A 20,448-nucleotide genomic window follows, 5' to 3' on the forward strand; every position below is an offset into this window, starting at 1 on the left:
GCCTACATAAATACACTGTATAATGAATCCCGTGAAGCTCTTTGAGATGGTCTTCCAAGTGCCAGGTGCAAGAATTATTATTTATTTGATATAAGGCCCATAACTTATTGAAACTGCACTCTATCTATTTCACCTCTAGACATCCTTACTGCAATGGGGCATCCAAAAACTGAATATATCCCCTAACTGCCTAGACTAGTAAAGAATTCCTGACATGGGGCTTGTAAAGCAGTCTGGAATGTGAAATTGACTCAAATTATATTAAATACCCCCAGAGATTTCTACAAATATTCTGTAGAAATTACCAATATTTTCTGCAGATTTCCACTCACCCAAGTCATGCAACTGGTATTTGAAGCAGAAATGATGAGTTCTGGGGTTTCTGCAGTTCTCCAATTGAGGGAGAACTAGCCCAAACAGGAAACCGCACATCATACAGCATATCAAGTCTGCAACTCCCTACTTCAAGTACTGTATTGCCAAACGTTCCCTTCTAAATCCCTTCAGTGCAAATCCCTGGTATGGTGCCATTAGTATTAAATCCCTGGCAGAATCCACTATGAAGATTTTGAGAACCTTTTCCACAGCCCTTTACCTTAAAATCATTCCAGACAGTGGGGGCAGAATGGCTGAAAGTCGATGGTGGAGTGGAAAGCGTGGGAGACATGAAGCCAGGCTGGTGGGCATGGGGCGAAGGGAGTGGTGAGGTTGATGAAGGTTAGAGAGGTAGGGTGGAGAGAAACTACGGAGATTTAAAGATGACGTTCCAGCAGTATCACTAACCAATTCCTGAGAAACCTGAAGTCAAAATCATTCAATGACAGATCACTAGAAAAAAACAAATATGAGGTAATTCTCCAGAAATTTTACTTCTGCCTCAAGGCTTCTCTCCTTTACACTCCTGTCCCAGCCTCTTCACTAAGAAGGGTCTAGCTGTTTGAACGAGTTTTGGGACGTCCTCCCGACATGAAAGGCGCTATACAAATGTAATGTTCAGCGTCAATTTTACCCAGAGTCAAGGAAGATCGATCAATCGAAAAATTCATTTGTGATTTCAAATTGGAGATTCTATACTTTAATTTTTTTTAATGTATGAGAGTTTTCCTGGTATGTGAGGTTAGAAGCTGAATAGGATAGGATCATGGACCTTGTAAAGGTATACGATAAGACAGGATAAACCTGGGTTTCTAGCCCATGTTTATCCTGAATTGTTTACGGATCACCCAATAAAACAGAATCTGCTTGTTTATAAGGCATCGATTTGGAACATAGTGTTAAAGTTTGAGTTTTTAATGAGTTTAAAGTTTGAATTTTACAATTTCATTCCCCAACAAATTCAGTTCAAGATCCTCGTTCTTATCTTCAGATCCCTCCATGATCTCGCCCCAGCCTATCGCTGTGCCACACCGACTCAGCCATCCCCTTCGCTCAGAGATTAATTTTTCTTCAGCCGCGTCCTGACAGCGGAAACCCATCAACATGCCTAAGAGTAACCAAACTGGAGTCCTTCCAACTCGATCCCTCCCTCATTGAAGGCACATGTAAAAATATTATTTGACTGGGCCATTGGTCATCTTTCTCCACTATCACACCGCCCCCCCCCACCACCCATCACTTAAATGGGGATCATAAGAAACTTACCTAGATGTGTCTGCAAATGACACACATTCACAATCATTTAAAAACAGGGTTGTGCTGCAGAAACGTGAGAAAGATACACCATTTATTTGGGGATTGTCATGTCCACAGTTTCCTCTTCTGACCTGCGATAAAATATTTCAGCCAAGACAAAACACATCTGCAGCTTCTGGACTCAATCTAGTGCAAATTCACTAAAACCAGTAGACCACACACGAGTGGCTCAGTCCATGTCAGAAGTGATTTTGTGCATCATGGAGATGTACCCAGGCTGTCAGTCCTCGACTAGAGATCGCCTGGAGCAGCAGCAGAATGTTGCTCACACTTCAGGCAGACCCAATGTTAGGCCAGGAACATGAGACAGTGCAGCTGCAATCAGTGAAATTCTGTGTCAATCCAAAATGTCTATGGAACTGTCTCCTGACTATGTCCCAGGAAATATCACCACCTGACTCTTTCTGGTTTCCATAATTGAAGAACAGAGTTAACCATCACCCTGTGAATCAAGGCTAGATGTCCATCACACCACAGAAAGCCTAGAGGTGTGTTCTCTCAGCAAGAAAATTGTCCTGCATTGTCTTCAGCTGAACTATATTTTGAAGATGGCGTTCTGTAAGTTTCGTTTAAGAGCTACAGAAAATCAGCTTTAAAATTGAGTTAAAAATACCGAATTCATTCAATTTCCGAATTCTGGAATTCCAAAAAGCTATGTAAAATGAGTATATCTACAAGTATTTTGATCTTCAAAAAAAAACAATAAATTGGCTACTCAACCACGGCTGTTTGTGGGACACCTCTGTGCACAATTGGCTGCCGCGTTCGCCCACAAATATACAGTCAATTCACTTTACAATGTGTTCTGTGAAGCGCTTTGGGACGTCCTCCCGACGTGAAAAGCGCTATATCAAATGCAAGGATTATTATTATTATTATTATTACTCAACCACGGCTGTTTGTGGGACACCTCTGTGCACAATTGGCTGCCGCGTTACACCCACAAAATATACTGTCAATTCACTTAACAGTATATTCTGTGAAGCGCTTTGAGACATCTTGAAGACGTGATAAGGCGCTATATCAAATGCAAGGATTATTATTATCTAAACTCAGGGCAATTTCTCCCTGTGTGTGCTTTCAATGGGAAGGCTCTGGGCTCTCAAGGGTTAAGAGAAAAAACAAACTCCAGGGTATATAGGAAAAGCCTAAAACACCAGATAGAGAAAGGCACTTAAAATGTTCGTGCGTAAATTGAAAACAAAGAATAGCAGAAGACAAAGACAGACTGTACCGGGAATCAACAGAATTCCTGTCAATTACCACACAGGGATGCAGAATAGCATTTGAAACAACATCCCCTGTGAATCCTCAATCCAAAGCAAAGAAACTTAAAGATAATGGGGTCCCCAAAAGCACTGCAACAGGAGCCAACATACAGCAAAACATAGGCTCTCATGAAGGGGAAAACAATAGATTCCAAACCAGACACGAGAAAAACGGAGATTAAAAGGGGAGCATTGCCACAGAACAAGAAATCGGAAATTTCTTTTCTGTTTGCTTGCAAAGGCACAATGTGACGACATAACTCGTCTGAGAATGCATCATGACAATGCACCTCCCTGACAAAAGCGACGCACGGTTCTTCTGGCTCTTCTCCCTCCCTCCCCAGTTAGTTACTGCTGATCAAAGACTTCTTCGCAAAGACACTTTAAATAAGACAGGAAAGCAGATATTTCAATAGGGACGGCCAGGAAGAAATTTGCATCATTTAATTAACGCTGTTTCGGTTTTATGACTAAGTTTCAATGTGGGATGAGGCGAATCACTGAAAAGAAACATAACAGATGCACGTAAACATAATAAAGGTCAGTGTCTGTTCAACAACAAGGGACGGTGAATGTGTGAAGTAAAGACAATATGCAACTAGTGAGTGATGGATCCAGGCAAAGGTTTCCTCAGGATAAACAGCAATCGAGAAGTGGTTCAGTTGAGAGGGGGAGAGCTTCAGAGTGAGAGGGTGGCTTCCGTAATGAAGGGTGCGGTTTCAGCTGTGACAGGTGTGGCTTTAATGAGGGAGCGGCTTTAGCTGTGAAGGGTGCGGCTTTAGCTGTGAAGGGTGCGGCTTTAGCTCCGAAGGGAGCGGCTTTAGCTCCGAAGGGAGCGGCTTTAGCTCCGAAGGGAGCGGCTTTAGCTCCGAAGGGTGCGGCTTTAGCTCCGAAGGGTGCGGCTTTAGCTCCGAAGGGTGCGGCTTTAGCTCCGAAGGGTGCGGCTTTAGCTGTGAAGGGTGTGGCTTCAGAGTGAGGAAATGATGTCATTGCAGAGCGTGGTTTGCACCATGAGGGAATGACATGGAGAGTGGCTGTAATAGTGAGGGGCGATCCTTCAATAGTCCGAGGAGTGGCCTTTGTAACGAGGGATGTGGCTTCATTATCGAGGGAAGTGAGGGGTCGAGGTCCATAGTGCAGAACGTTACCAAGGTCAAAGGTAAGAGAGGGGATGACGTGAATTGGCAGTGGTGGTTATTGAAATGCCAAACTGGAGTTTACAAAACTATAAATTGTCTAAGAAATGAGAATTCCTGAGATATTTATTGGAATGGATCACACTCTCTCCCTGAGTGATGCATCTTGCTTTCCTAATTCTGGAGCGTATTAGGCACAGGTTGGCAAGAGTCGAGGCTTGGGGACACTGTTGTGTGCGTTGGGGTTACTGCTGAGCTTAACCGGTTAAAACCACCTACCTTTCCTTTGAAAGCACTGTCTGGCAAGATTTCCTGCTGCTTGTCCAGCTAGGGCTTTGAATGGCAGGATTAACAACAACTTGCACTTATATGGCGTCCTTCATGTGGGCAATGTGTCGGATCACTTAACAGTGATGGAGCCTGACTCTGAGCCGGTGGGAGGGTGACAGTAAACACAGTCAAAGAGGAAGGTCTTCAGTCGTGTCTAAAAGGAGGGGGCGAGGCGGAGGGATTGAGGGAGAGAGTTTCATGCTTCAGGGAGCAGCGGCTGAAAGTGCCGCTGCCGATGGTGGAGCAGAGGGGACGAAGCACAGGCAGGAGGCCAGCGCCAGCTGAGCCGAGGCAGCAGGTAGGGGTGTGGGGAGAAAGCAGGTCATAAAGGTAGGGAGGTGCCAAGGCATGAAGGATTTGAAAGGATCTTGAAATTCATCCGGTCAGGAAGTTTGAGCTCATCCAGGCCTTGATTCTAACAGGAGCTGAGTGGGAAGAGTCCCGGGTCCATCTGCCGAGCCATCGAGCAAAAGGAAAGAGGAGTCAAAGAGATACAGAAGTTTACAATGTAATTTACATTTTGCTTTGAGATGTCCTCCCGATGTGAAAGATGCTGCATCAAATTTAAGGATTGTTATTGTTAGTGATAAAAACAAATTATTTCAGGAATCTCCGCAGTCCCACTGAGAAACCTCCCCGACAGTGCTTATGGCCACCTCCCCCTTCCCCCAGAGGCAGAGGTAGGTATCCAATATTGCACTGAGTGTCAATCAGACTAGTATTTGACATATTTAAGAGGAAACAATGTGGGAGAAGCAATAGAGGTGTATAGAAGAGGGGAACGCACCTACCTTTCCCTTCTCTCCGTTGCTTTGTGTCTGAGCCCATCCTTTGTAAAGTGTTCCAAGATATTATCCTATGTGAACGATGCAATATAAATGCAAGCTCTTGTTGACGACAAGGAGGGGTGGGGGGGTTGTGTGACAAATAAACACCACTAGGACTAATTGGGCTGAATGGCCTGTTTCTATGCCATATCAAAGGATGTAACCCTCTTTGTAAATCAACCGGATTTCCAGGGGCTGGGAGACTATCACCTATTCAATGGATTTGGGTTGTGAGTGGTGTGGGAAGACCAAGGGGGAAACAAAATATATGGGAAGAACAGTGTATAAATAAAATGAGTCTCTCTCACTCCCAAAATCGGGCAATTAATTCTGCCCTCTAAAATGCAATCCAAATTATATTTATATAGTGCCTTCAAGTCAGGAGAATGTCCCAAGGTAGTTAACAATCCCGTCTTGGCACCCAAGTCGGGCTAGGAGCCAATGTGGGGGGACGGTGGGGAGAAGAGAAAAGATGACCGAACTTATGGTCAAAGAGGAAGGTCTTGAGATGGACCTTGAATGAGGTGACGGAGGGAGTGTAGTGTAAACAGGGAGGAATCCTAGCACCAGGCTTCTGCACCGCTGTCTCTTCTTGAACTTTAGGGAAAATAACAAAGGAATTTAATGTCATATCTAAATTCAGTCACAAGGTGGAGCTAGAACAGTGTGCAACTCCGAGGCAAGTTATGGTAATTCAGACAGCATTACCTGATGATCAGAATTGGATACACCACTTCCCTTCTGTGATGCATTTCAGTGCTCTGGATGTTGCACACTGTACTCCCCTGCCTTGGTGCAGACGGTTTGATTTTGGAGTCCCATAACGAGAGGACCCTGATTTGATTCCCAGGTGGGGCGAAACCTTAAGCATGGTTCCTTACTCAGCATGCCTGTTTATTTAGCAGTAAGTAGGAATCCGGTTGTTAGTTGATAGGTGGATCTCTTTCCGGGGTAATAATCACTCCAAAAATAATTTTAAATTTGGTCACTCAATCTACGACTGTTTGTGGGTCACTGCTGTGCGCATATGACTGCTGAGTTTCACCCACAAAATATACGGTCAATCCACTTTACAATATATTCTGTGAAGTGCTTTGAGATGTCTCATTGATGCAATAAGGTGCTATATCAAATGCAAGGATTATTATTATATTTTACACCTGCCTATCATATCACATCACGTAACTGTGTTCTTGTTGCCTGCCTCGTGATCCCTTGTAAGTTTCTCCCTGGGTCCTGGTCAGTAAATCCCCTGATAAAATGGGTCATTCACTTCATGGCTATTGTGGGACATTGCTCTGCACAGATTGTCCATAGCGTTTGCTTACAAATACACTTTACAGTAAATCCTAGGAAGCACTTTGAGACATATTGATGTGATAAACACAATATCAAAGGCAGGAATTATTATTGTAATCAATCTTTCCAGACAGCAACAAGTAACAGTAACTATCCCTGTGACTCCCAAGTAATGTAATTTTCCACTCAATCATATAATTTTAGCCTGACTATTTTTCTCTTTCCCTGGGTTAATTCAAAGACTTTCCCGTTAGTTATTCATGCCCCATTAATTTTCAAGATATATCTGCAGCACATTAATGTACATCAATACAGGTCAAACAGTCAGAACAAAACAATATCATGTTATTGAGGAGTGGGGGTCCCACGAGATTGGGATGAGGAGTCGGGGACTAGTGGGAAAATTTGTGAGCATCGCAAAATATCTGACAGGTTTGGAGTGCTCAGAAATGTTTGAGGTTGATAGCAGACGCCAGAATGAAAGTGCTTTATTCCCTGCACTGTCATTCATTGTACTTGAAGAAGCATTCCTCAGGGAAGCAGAGGAGTTAATGGTGTAAAAAAATGCCTTGTGATGTAAACTACGCTTTCTGCAGGAAAATTTCTGTACAACACGTTAACAAGTGTGGTCTCAGTTCTGAGATCATCATCATCAGGTTTGAGCTGAGGTCTAGAGTCAGTGTCACATTCCGACAAGGAATTCGTAAAACAAAATCCATTTTATGTTGTGAGCTTTGAAGAGCCTGTAATAAAATAATCCTTTTTTTGTCAGACGAGTTTCTGATACATGCAGAAAAATATCACCATGGTTAAGAGTTTTCAAACCAGGCTGTGAGTTCCATGCATCCCACCTACACATTGAAATTCCTGTGTTTGAAATAGAACGTGCAGTATCTCCCCAGAGGGATGCATCCTGCTTACCTAATTCCAGTACTAGGCGCATGTTGGCATGAGCCAAGGCTTAGGGAACCAGAATTTGCATTGTAAAAGTAACTTGATTTCAGAATTTGAATGTAACCTCTGTTTCCTGTGGAGTGTATTTGGTCAATCTCAGCCCCATTACATGTAAGTGAAAGACCATTGCCCTTGAATTAAAATTGGCAGTTTAACACAGGGACACTGGTGGGGGAGTCGGAAAATATCAGTGATCTAGTTGGGTTTGAGACTGAGATCCATTGTTGGGAGGGATGGAAACTAACTGAGCTAAGCCTGTTCTGGGAATGTTTAATTATAGTGTCAGATAGGAATGTTTCTCAGTATTTTGACAAGCAACAATTCACCGATAAAAGTATTTCCTATCCATTTAAGTTACTACGAGCTGTCAATTGGTTCAGTTAGTAGCACTGTTGCCTTTGGATCATGAAGTTGAGGGCTCAAGCCCTATGTCAGGACTTGGAGCTCACTTTCTAGGCTGTCACATCAACACAGTCCTGGGTATTGTCAAACGTGTCGTTCTTTGGGTGAGACATGTAAAGCAAGGTCCTGCCTGCCTGTTCATGTGGATATTAAAGACATCACAGCACTTATTCCAAAAGAGAAGGGAGATTCTCTTGGTGTTCTAGAAAATAATCCACCAGATGAATTGATCTTCTGCTTTGACCTGGGCTCTCTCTGCATTATTGTTCTCCTTGATCTCTCTGCTGCCCTTGACACTGTTGACCACTCCATCCTTCTCTGCTCCCTCTCCTCTCTGCTCTACCTTCACGTTTTTTCCTGGTTTCACTCCTATCTACCCCACTTTACCGCAGCACAAGGCTTCTTGTCTAACTCCCACACAGTCACATGTGGCATTCCTCAGGTCTCTATCCTAGGTCCTCTTCTCTTCACCATCTATATGCTCGCACTCGGTGACATCATCTGCAGACATGGGGCTCACTTCCATATATATGCGGGTGATATCCAACTCTATCCGTCTGCTCCATCCACAACTCCAGGACCACTGTTGTTCTACCAGATTGCCTAACTTACATCAAGTCCTGGATGAGCTCTAACTTTGTTGAGTTATATGTGGACAAGATAGAGGCTCTCCTGCTTGCCTCCTGTCCCGTCAAGCTGCATAGATTCACACTCCACCTCATGGAGCCAGTGCAAAACCTCGGTATCTTGATCGACTCCCAACTGCCTTTGAAACCACATATCAGTGTTAATACCGGCTTAGTTTTCCTGCTCCCACCACAACCTCTTCCCTCGGGCTGCCAAGACTCTCATTCATGATTGTATCATATTCAGACTTGATTAATCCCTTTCATTTCCTTCAATAATTCTTTCAAAAAAAATTGGTCACTTCAATCCACTGCTGTGCACAATTGGCTGCTGTGTTTCGCACATAAAATATACAGTCAATTCACTTTACAGTATATTCTGTGAAGCGCTTTGAGACATCTCGAAGATGTGATAAGGCGTTATATCAAATACAAGGATTATAATATTAGCACCATTCACGTCAGGAAAACATCTCAAAGCACTTTCACCGGATTGACTGTAAAATGGAGTGCCTGTTTCTTTGTGGGCGAACGTGGCAACCAATTTCCACATAGCAACGTCCCACACGCAACCATGAAGTGAAAGACCAATTTTAATGGATGATTTCACGGAGTGTAAAACCAGGTCACAGAGCAGCTGTGTAAAAAAACAAGACCTGAGCCAAGTCTTTCAACTAATGAACTGGATCCAGAAAAAAAGAATGAGCCAAACGTAACTGTAATTACAACATGACTCACTTCCATCAGAAAGTTCCAGGAATTGTTTTGTGCTATTGTGTAAATCACAAGACTGTTTCCTTGGTCTAATGTTGAAAAAAGTCACTTGAGAAAGCGGTAAAATAATTTGCGGATAATCTTGTAAAAGTATATATTTTCACTTCAGTTTTTGTTAAAAGTAAGCAATTACCAGTTGGTTACCTATTTGCTTTAGCACTCAATCTCTCACCCCTCTCCCTCTCTCTCTGTGTAAGACTTGCCAAAACCTTCTGCTTAGATGGTGCTTATGGCCACCTTCCCCTCCCCCTCTCCCTTGCTCAGTGTCCAACTCTGTCCCTGTAACGCACTCCAAGACTTTACTCTATGTGACAGACACTATATAAATTGAAGTTGTTGTTGTTGTTATTTAAGTATTGTGTAACTAACAGTTAATAGTTCTCCATTGATTCACACACAGGTTATCAGTTTCCCAAATTTCCAGCATGTTCGGTGGTTGGTACAATCCTCAGCCTCACAATCCCGAGACAAGTCAGGAAAACATTTGCTCTTATCACGTTCATGCCACATACAGACAGACAGACATGTACACACACAGCTATGTTCCACCCAGAGTGACTGTACAGGAGTGGAAAAGGCCGTCTAACTATGTTACAAATGAAAAAGAATAAACATTTAAATCATAAATAATCCTACAATTCTCTGAAGGGATATAAAAGTGTTCAAGAAGCCAAAGCACAGAGTGAATTATGTAGAATTTACACAGAATTATAAAGAATCTACAGCATCGAAACAGGCCATTCAGCCCATTAGTCATTGCTGATGTTTATACTCTACATGAGCCTCCACCCATCTTAATCCCCCGCCTTACACCCCCACTCCCATACACGTCTAATTCCTGCTCTCTGATTCATACACTATATTAGTGCAAGTTATTGTTTTTGAATTCTTTCAAATCCCTAAATTTACTTTGTCACCAAATAGTTATTGAATTCTTTCTTGAATTTACTGACATAATCTGCCTCCGTCGCCTCCCTGGTTTGTTTGTTCCTAAGGACCACTTGGGTCATTTTATTATTCACAAAATAAATCCCCAGGCAATTTCATTTTGGAGGTGGAGGTATTATGCCTTTTATAATTGGGAGAAAAGCATTGAAAAAAATACTAACACTAAAAAACTTCAAATTTGGTGAAAATCTGAATTTATTTTGGAGTACCCTGAAACCAACAAGGCTGGCTCTGTCCAAGCTCATGGAAAGCCACTTAAAATAAATAATAAACCGTGCGTTTGATATAGAGCCTCATTACAGCATCAAAATGTCTCAAAGCGCTTCACATTTTTACTGTGAAGTGTAGTGCCTCTGCATTTGTAGGGAAAATGCATCCAATATGCACACAGCAATGGCCCACACACAGCCGTGAAGTGAGTGATCAATTTTGTCAAGGGGGATTGTTGACCACGAGACCAGGAGAAACTCGCTTCCTTTTTCAAATGGTGACAAAGGATCTTTAATGTTCACTTGAAATGGCAGATGGGACCTGGATTTAATGTCTCTTTTAAAGAATGGCACCTCAAAAAATGCAGGACGGCCCCCCACCAAGAACCGGAGAGTCAGACTCAAAGGCCCTGACTTGGGGCGTGAACCCGCAGACCTTCTGAGAGTGAACCGAGCCAGGCTGACGTCATTCCCCAATCCCCATGAGAAATTGGTTCCGACAAGCACATGTGGAACCAGTGGTCTAGTGCAGGGCACAGCACCAACAACACAACAACAACAAGATTACATTTATATAGCGCCTTTCACATCAGGAGGACGTCCAGCGACTCTTGAGCTGTATGGATCTCTCTAAAGCTCTTTACAGTGGATTGTCACATATCTGCTCTTGATCCAGATGTGTAATAGTGGAAATGAGATGTTGGCAAGAAAAAAATGACTTGAGCAAATGCTGACGAGGATCCCAGGATATGCAATGTACATGTGTAATGTGACTTGTGAACCAATAATGGGGAGTTACATGTACAGTACAGAGAGAGAGAAAGAGCCTTTTGGCTGCTGAAGGCCAGACTCCCTATTTGAGAAAGGTCCGAGGTTCCACATCCAGCGTGGGCTGGCTGGAGGCCCGCGGGCCACAGCCGGCCCAGCGAGACCATTTCCAACATTCCAGCAATCTGTCAAGAAAGAAAGTGGGTCTTATACCAACCGTATCCTTAGCAGCTTAGTCCTGCCATTGCAGATAGTGACCCCTGCAGCTGATTGAGAGAAAGAGGGATTGAGAGAGGGATTGAGAGAGGGAGAAAAGAGAATGGAGAGGAGGGACAGAGAGGGGGAGGGGGAAATTCTCTTTCCTTCTCTCCCCTTTCCTCTCACTCTCTCACAAACACACACTCTCAATTTCTCTCACTCTACTTCTCATACTTCTTTCTTCCCTCTCACACTCCACCTCTGCCCTCTCAACCACTCTTCCCCCCTCTCCTCTCTCACACCCTCTCACAATTACTCGCTCTCACTCCCCTCTCTCCCACACACTCTCTATCCCCTCTCAAACTCACTCTCAGTCTCCCTCTCTCAATCACCCCCTCTCTGTTTCTCTCCCCTTCTCTCTCACGTTCACTCCCTCCCCCCTCACACTCTCTCTCCCTCCCCCATTCAGCCGCACAGGTCACTATCTGCAATGACAGGACTAAGTTGCTAAGGACACAGTTGGTAAGAGACGCACTTGCCTTCCTGATAGACTGCAACAAAGGCCGGTATTATTTCCACTCTCTGCACTGCATCATCCCAACTGCCAGCTCCTGCCGCTGCCCCTAGGAGGACATTCACCAAGGAGGGAGGGAGCAGAAGTTGGAATGTTGGAAATGGTCTTGGGGCGGTATAAAATCGTCGACCAGGCCGGATGTGGCCTGCGATGTTGGACTACGATGCCTTAGACAAACATATCTGTTTAACACTATTTACAGAATCTTATTTCTACATCGTTTCTACATCATCTTCCATCCCCACAGTCAAACTACAGGTAGTTCAGTGACGCTGTACATGACAAGGTCATGCTTCCTTGCTTCCTCCCTTTCCTCCTTCAAGGCCGGTCTCAAGACCTTTCTCTTTGACCGTGCCTTCAGCTCCCCTCTCGACTCTCTACTCCCTCCTCGCTCCCTCCCTTCCCTCCCCCTGACCATTTCCCCCTTGCTCGGGTCCTGACCCAACTGTACAGCGCCTTGGGACGTCCTCCCGACGTGAAAGGCGCTCAATAAATGGAATCTTGTTGTTGTTGTCAGCCAGGGTATGAATAAGGAGCTCGCTTTTGGTGAAATGGAGACTGGTACCTGCTCACCAACAATGTTCAGTCACTATACAGAGCTTACAATAGTACTAAGATACTCATTTAAACGTTTGGAGCAAATGACGATAAGTTTAAATGAGAGATGGAGGTAAATGGGTTCTGCTTCCAAAGTCACCAGATAGTCTGCCCCACTCCTCACACTGACCGAATTGGAATAAATATTTTTGATCAGATAAACGTAGTCAGAGTTAAACAATGGTGGTCCTCCCAATGTGAAAGGAGCTTTACTAATGTAATTTTTGTTTGTTTATTGTTTGTCTTCAACTGACTTCTGTAATCACCTCCATTCATTTATTTACAGTCCGATTTGTATTCTACTCAGACTTCATCACAGCAGATTGATTCATGTTGTACAGTATGGACTTTTGTCCTGGAATTTGGGTAGTTTGAGATTTTACATTTAGTAGGTGAAGTAGAGTCTTTGATCTCCACCCACAGTCACAGAGTTACTACACATTATACAAAATCTGGCAGTAGTTTTGAGATGATTCAACACACTCAACTTTTTATATTTAATGCAAGAATTATTATTTTAAGACTGTCAGAATGTAGATGCAAGTAAGTGCGGCTGCAGTTAAATAGAGTCCTGGGGTAGAGCAGATGCATAGAATTATAGTTTGAGTTTTGATGTTTCTTTTTTTGATAATAACATTTTAAAATCATCCCAGGTTGATCTGTTCAATACTGAACCTTGGCTCAGAAAGTTTTAGATTTGAATCGCTGTGGGCTCACTCAGTCCTTCACCCTTTCTTTCAACCTTCTTAAAGTGAGAATCAAATGAGTGTCCTGAGCAGAGGGAGGTTTCCTGGGGGTTGAACTAGTTCTAAAGATTTACAGAGCCAGACAGTTCCACAGTAAAGACGCATCGGTGAGTCTTGGCAGAACAGATACGCCCTTGAGTCTGCTGGTCATAACTCTAACAGGGTGGTCCTGGGACCTGTACCAGAAAAGTTACCAATCTTTGTGCAAGTTCCATAGGAATAGTCCAGTGCATTTATATAACACATCGTATTTATATAGCCCCTTTCACAGCGGGAGGATATCCCGAGTTGCTGGTAGTATATATAGAAGCATCTTATCCTTCATAGCTTTGGTTTGGAACATTCGTCTTTTACAATTTGTGCATTATATTGCAAATTAAATACACGTTTAAACCACTGGACAGAGCTAAATAGTAGACTGAACGCTTCAGTGTATATCATGATGAGGCAGTGTTTAGTCCAAATCAGCAAAGTAAAGATTATAGACTTTTGAATCTGTCCACATTAACAGCACATTAACAGCAAACCTTAAACGTAAGTGAAAGTCAGTCAAGCACTGATATGTAACGTCTTCCCATATCAAAGGACCCATGCTGAATTTGAGTGTTGATCCTAGTTATAACAAACTGTTAGCTTATTGTAAACTGTCTGTAATCATACTCGCCAACTCCTCAACAAAACTGTGGAGGCCTTGTAGACAGAATGGGGGTGGGGGGAATGACGCCTAACATGTTACGACTGATCAGTCAGTGCCGAAAAGCAGAGCCTTCCATTGGCCTCACACACTGAGACGCTGTCAGACAGCCACCAAACTACTTGTTTATAATTAAGAATACTGGAATCCTCAGAGCACTTAGACTCACAGACACTTCATCATTTTGGAATCCTTATTTGGATCCTTATTTGGATCCTGCTCATGTCTGTCATTGTTCGAGACAAACTCCAGTGAACCTGATTTAGAACCTCGTCCTCATCCATACTGAGATGATAATAATAATAATTCTTGTGTTTGGTCTGATCAAACTGTATGTTTTTTTCAGCACTATAGCTTTGTCACTGTCAATGTAGTTATCTCAACCAAATAACAACAACAACTTGAATTTGTATAGCAACATGGGATCGTGTCTCAACAATGTTTTATCCGAAAACTGCCATCTCCGACAGTGCAATGCTCCCCCAGTACTGCATTGGGATTACACCATGGACAATGAGCTCAAAACCCTCAAAATGCTTCCCAGTTATTTGCTTTCAAGTGTAGTGACTGTATCAACAAACATTTTGCACAAGCAAGATCTCACTAGCAGTTATGAGGTGAATGATTAATTTCAAAGGAGGATTATTACCCAAAATAAACTTTCTTCTTTTTTCAAATAGTGTCATGGGATGTTTAACAACAATAACAAATATTTGCATTTATATATCCTTCACATGAATAGCTACTTGTAGTTTAATGTCTACAATAACAGCAATTTACATTTGTATAATCTTTTTAAAGCAGGGAGGATGTTTTAAAGTTTTAAAGTATTTCACAGAACTGAAGATAAATTTGCATTCATGTCAGATAACATCTCAGAGCTCTTCACAAGAACATACTTTGGACCCTGAGCAAGCGAGAAGAGGGAGTGACCATGACCAGGGTCAAAGACATATGTTTTAAGCAATCAGACCAACATATTCAGTTTAAGAACTCCTCCAAAGATTGGTACCTCCAACATGCAGCACTCCTCCAGTACTGGAGTGCTACCCTTGGTTATGAGCTCAAAATCCCAATTGATGTACTTGAACCCATTACCTTCAGCCCTCAAAGCACGAGAGCTACTAATTGAATCAAACTGACATGTGATTTGCCAAAGGAGTTTTAAATACCAATTCCTGTAGGGAACCGGATGCATCTGACTGGGATTCTATTCTGACTTCTGGATTGTGGCTAATGTAGGCTCCTGGTGCTTATAATCAGACAATCAGCATCTAAAAAGAGTTCCAGCTATTTATAATAATAATATGAATCCCTTGCATTTGATAAAGTACGTTTCATGGTGGGATGACAGCAACAACAACAACAAAATTACATTTGTAAAGCACTTTTCACGTCGGGAGGATGCCCCAGGGTGCTGGACAGACAGAGTTACATACCTGAGCTGGGGGTTAGGGTGGAGGGCAAGGGGGGAAGCAGGGTGATCGAAACCACAGATGAATAGGAGGGGCTTGAGGTGGGTTTTGAAGGTGGGGAGGGAGGGTATGAGATGGAAGGACTGCGGAATGGAGTTCCAGAGGGTGGGCGCAGAGTGGCGGAAGGCCAGCCCGCCGATAGTGGGCCAAGCAAGGCGGTGGACATGAAGCAGGCCGGAGCCCGCTGAGTGGAGGGAGTGGACAGGGTGCTAGGGGGTTAGGAGGTTGCAAAGTTACAGGGGAGCAAGACCGTGGAGGGCTTTGAAGTTGAGGACCAGGATCTTGAACTGTATCCTCCATGTAATGGGAAGCCAGTGGAGTCAGGTGAGGATGGGGTTGATAAGATCATGGAGCCTAGTGGGGGAGAGGATGCAGAGTTCTGGATGATCTGCAGCCTATGGAGGGAGGAGTTGGGGAGGCCGACAAGCAATGAGTTTGCATAGTCAAGCCTCGATGTAATGAAAGCGTGTATGAGGGTTTCGGCAGCCTGTGGTGTGAGACAGTGTCGGAGCCGGGCGAAGTTGCGGAGATGGGGGAAGGTAGAGCGGGTCATGGCACAGGTGTGGGGTAGAAAGGATAGTTGAGGGTCAAACAAGACACCAAGGTCCAACAGGCATTCTGTCAAGACAGCAGTGGTCCTGGAATCAAGAGTTGAGGCAGAGAGGCACAGTTGGGTGTCATCCGCATACATCTGCGGGTGATGTCACCAAGAAAGAACATATATATCTTGAGGAGGGGACCAAGGACAGAGCCCTGAGGAACGCCACAGAGCCGGTGCGGGGGTTAGAGGAGAAGCTGTTTGTGGAAATGAAGTGCAGGCATTGTGAGAGGTACGATCTGAACCAGCCAAGGACACAGCCGTGAAGGTTGAGGTGAGAAGAGAGGTGGTGGATGAGGATAGAGTGGTCGACAGTGTTGAAAGCAGCAGAGAGGTCAAGGAGAACAAGGAGGCAGAGGGAACCCTAGTCGCAGCTGGACAGAATCTCATTTGTCACTTTGACCAGGGCTGTTTTTGTGCTGTGGGTGCCATGGAAACACGATTGGAGGGGTTCGAGAAGGGAGTGGTGGGAGAGGAAGGAACGAAACTGAAAAGCAACAACTCGTTCCAGGGCCTTGGAGAGGAAAGGAAGGTTGGAGATGGGGCAGTAGTTTGGGAGTAGAGAAGGGTCCAGGGCGGGTTTTTTAAGGATAGGAGTGATGACAGCAGTTTTTAATGGGGTGGGAACAGTACCAGAAGACAGGAACAGGTTTATGATGTCAGTGATTAGAGGAGCAAGGAAGTGGAGCTGGGAGGTAAGGAGAGGGGTAGGGATGGGGTTGAAAGAGCAGGTGGTAGGTTTCATGAAGGTTATGGTGGTGATGAGAGAGGAGGGGGAGACAGGTTCAAAGGCGCGGAGGGAGGGATGGGTAGGGGCCAGGGAGGGAGAAGGAGATGGGGAGGGGGTAGCAGATGCAGATAACATCGCAAAGTGCTTCACATGATTTACTGTAAAGAGAAGTGACTGTATTTTGTAGACGGACACCGTAGCCAATTTGCACACAATGTCCCACAAACAGCCATGAAGTGAATAATCAATTTCATTATGGGGGTTGTTGGCCAGAACACCAGGAGATATTCTCTTTGATTCAGCTATACCATAATATCTACCCAAACCTTGTTAAAAGTATGGTCTTTCAATAAGGTCTATCAATCCTTCAGAGTAAAGATTTTCTTTTGTTTATAATAATAATAATCCCAAATAATAAACCTTGCATTTGATATAGCGCCTTATCATGTCTTCAAGACGTCTCAAAGTGCTTCACAGAATATACTGTAAAGTGAATTGACTGTATATTTTGTGGGGAAAACGCGGCAGTCTTGTCAGTCTTAGCCTTAAGATCATTTCCTTAAAATTGAAGACAGTGCACAATTGTGGAAAGTTTGTAAATTCAGTCTTACTTTGGAATGCAGTTTTCCACAGTTCTTTTTAAGAATTGCAGAAATCCACCTTTCAAATTAAGACCGAAAGGAAGAATTTTCAATTATTCTGCATCTCAGATATCTTGCAATTTAATGCTAAAACCATGACAAATTTTAAGTCTCAAAATGTCCAATGCTGCACGAATAGTGTCAATAGGTCAGTTTCTTAAACACAGGACTATGTTCATACAGCATTGGAACTCAATCCTCCTATATAGCGATTGAAGACAATTAAGTTGAAAGAAGCATTCAGTTACATCCAGCTCAATGCAGGCAGTCAAGCTACTGAGCCTGGTTCAACCAATAAACCACTGCAACTCCAGAGAATACAATACAGATTTGCCCAGTTTCTCATTGTAGCTAAGATGAGCTGGATGTAACTGAACGCTTCTTTCAACTTAATTGTCTTCAATCGCTATATAGGAGGATTGAGTTCCAATGCTATATGAACATAGTCCTGTGTTTAAGAAACTGACCTATTGACACTATTCGTGGAGTCCTGTAGCTCAGTGGTTAGAGCACTCGCTTTGCAAGTGAGAGACCTGAGTTCAATTCCAGGCAGAGGGCGAAACCTTGGGCAAGTTTCCTTACTCCACACAGAGCCTAATAATAATCCCTCCAAAAAAAAAACAATAATTAAATTGGTCATTTTCAATCTACGACTGTTTGTGGGACATTGCTGTGCGCAATTGGCTGCCGCGTTCGCCCACAAATATACAGTCAATTCACTTTACAGTGTGTTCTGTGAAGCGCTTTGGGACGTCCTCCCGACGTGAAAAGCGCTATATCAAATGCAAGGATTATTATTATTTATTATTATTTGGGACATCCTCCCGATTTGAAAGGTGCTATACAAATGTAATCTTGTTGTTGTTATTGTTGAAAGATTCTTCATCCCAGATATTAACCTGATGAAATGTGGCAGAATGTTCTCCAAAGTTAGAATATTCCTCCGAAGATTGGGTTTCCAAAACAATACACCAAGTGAGATGTGACCAGTGATCTACAAAACTGCAGCAGCAATTCTTTGCTTCTATATTGCAGACCTCTTGTCATAAAGCCCAAGAACCATTAGCCTTTTTAATTGCTTTCTGCATTTGCAAACTAATGTGATGAATTTGACCCGCTCTTGTGGCTCTCTGTGTTTTCACGTTACCCCAAGGTGCTTTGGAACATTGTGGCCCTGTCAGCAAGTCTCCCGAGCACAGCTCCACTGTACAATGCTGAGCTTGGGATGTTTGGTGTGACTGTATGACTCCAGTATCTGTATCACTTCCAAAGGGTCAGGGAGCACATATTGCGTACACTGCAGTCCCTAATAAATACTTTTCCATTTGGCTTGGATTTTTTATGAATTATAGCCACCCTAGCTGGAACATAATATCTTAAAACGCAGTACTTGTCCTTGCTGACAGATTATCTTGGATCTGAAATCCTTTGTTTGCAAGACACTGTTAATCTAGAAACACGTTTCTGTGAAGGGAATGTGGTAATTTTCAGACAGATGGTGTTTACTTCAAACAAAATGCTCAATGCTAAGCTACAACCTCTGATATTTAGTCAAGTCGTTTTTGTTTTTCTTCTGGTCACTCATTTTTTTCTTTTAATTTAGATAATCCTTGGAGGACCAGTGAAGGGAAGATGATCTGAAACTTATTTTAAGGCCCATGATGTGAACTACTTTGTCGCATTCTTGTAAAGCCATACTGTGTTTAAAAAGCATTTTCCTTTTATACCTTCTCACCCTCCATTAGGGTTACCATTTCTGATGCTTTGAGTGCAAATTGGGTAATGAATATCAAGCGAATTGATATCTTTTCTTTCTCTGAAATGCAATACCTATTGGTTGAAAGCTGAAATTTGCAGGACCCAAGAAAGGGGTTACTGAGCGACCATTTAATAAGTGCAGGCACAATATAGTGTGTTGCATTCTGAGTGTGTAGCGCCCAGTATGTACAATATTGTGTGGTAATAATGATAATAATAATCCTTGCATTTGTTATAGCGCTTTTCACATCTTCTAGACAACAACAACAACAAGATTCCATTTATAGAGCGTCTTTCACGTCGGGAGGACGTCCCAAGGCGCTGTACAGTTGGGTCAGGACCCGAGCCAGGGGGAAATGGTCACGGTGAGGGGAGGGAAGGGAGGGAGCGAGGAGGGGGTAGAGAGTCGAGAGGGGAGCTGAAGGCACGGACAAAGAGAAAGGTCTTGAGACCGGCCTTGAAGGAGGAAAGGGAGGAAGCAAGGCGAAGGCACTGGGGGTTGGAGTTCCAGAGCCTGGGGGCTGAGAGGCTGAAGGCCCGGCCACTGACGGTAGGGCGGTTGGGGTGGGGGCTGTGGAGCAGACCGGAGCCAGAGGAACGGAGGGTACGGGAAGGTAAGTAGGGGGATAGTAGGTCAGAGAGGTAGGAGGGAGCAAGGCCGTGAATGGCCTTGTAGGTGAGGTTGAGGATCTTGAATTCGACGTCTCAAAGCGCTTCACAGAATATGCTGTAAAGTGAATTGACTGTATATTTGTGGGCAAAACGCGGCAGCCAATTGCGCACAGCAGTGTCCCACAAACAGTTGTCGATTGAAAATGACCAATTTATTATTTTGGTGGGTTTATTTTGGAGGGATTATTATTATTATTATTGTTAGGTCATCAGTTTGCAGGGTACATTGTGATATGTTGTTAGTTTTGAATTCTTCAAGGTGAAGCAGTTCCTGTAAATGAACTCACTCTTTCCATTGTCCTCTATGGTACAGAACTCTATCCTCCACTGCCTTTGCAGAGCTTATTACGCAAGCACTTGCAGTAACCTACTTGCAATGATATGCTAATAAATAGTCTATTGAAAAGACAGATGTGATGTAGACCAGCCGTTGTCAGACTAAAGTAACTACTACTGTAATCCCAATTGCAGTAAGAACCAGAATTATATTGATAGGCCGAATGGCTTGCTCCTTTGGCTTTTGTACTGACCT

The sequence above is a fragment of the Callorhinchus milii genome, unplaced genomic scaffold (genome assembly GCF_018977255.1).
Source record: "Callorhinchus milii isolate IMCB2004 unplaced genomic scaffold, IMCB_Cmil_1.0 Scaffold2, whole genome shotgun sequence".
NCBI classification, from domain to species: Eukaryota; Metazoa; Chordata; class Chondrichthyes; order Chimaeriformes; family Callorhinchidae; genus Callorhinchus; species Callorhinchus milii.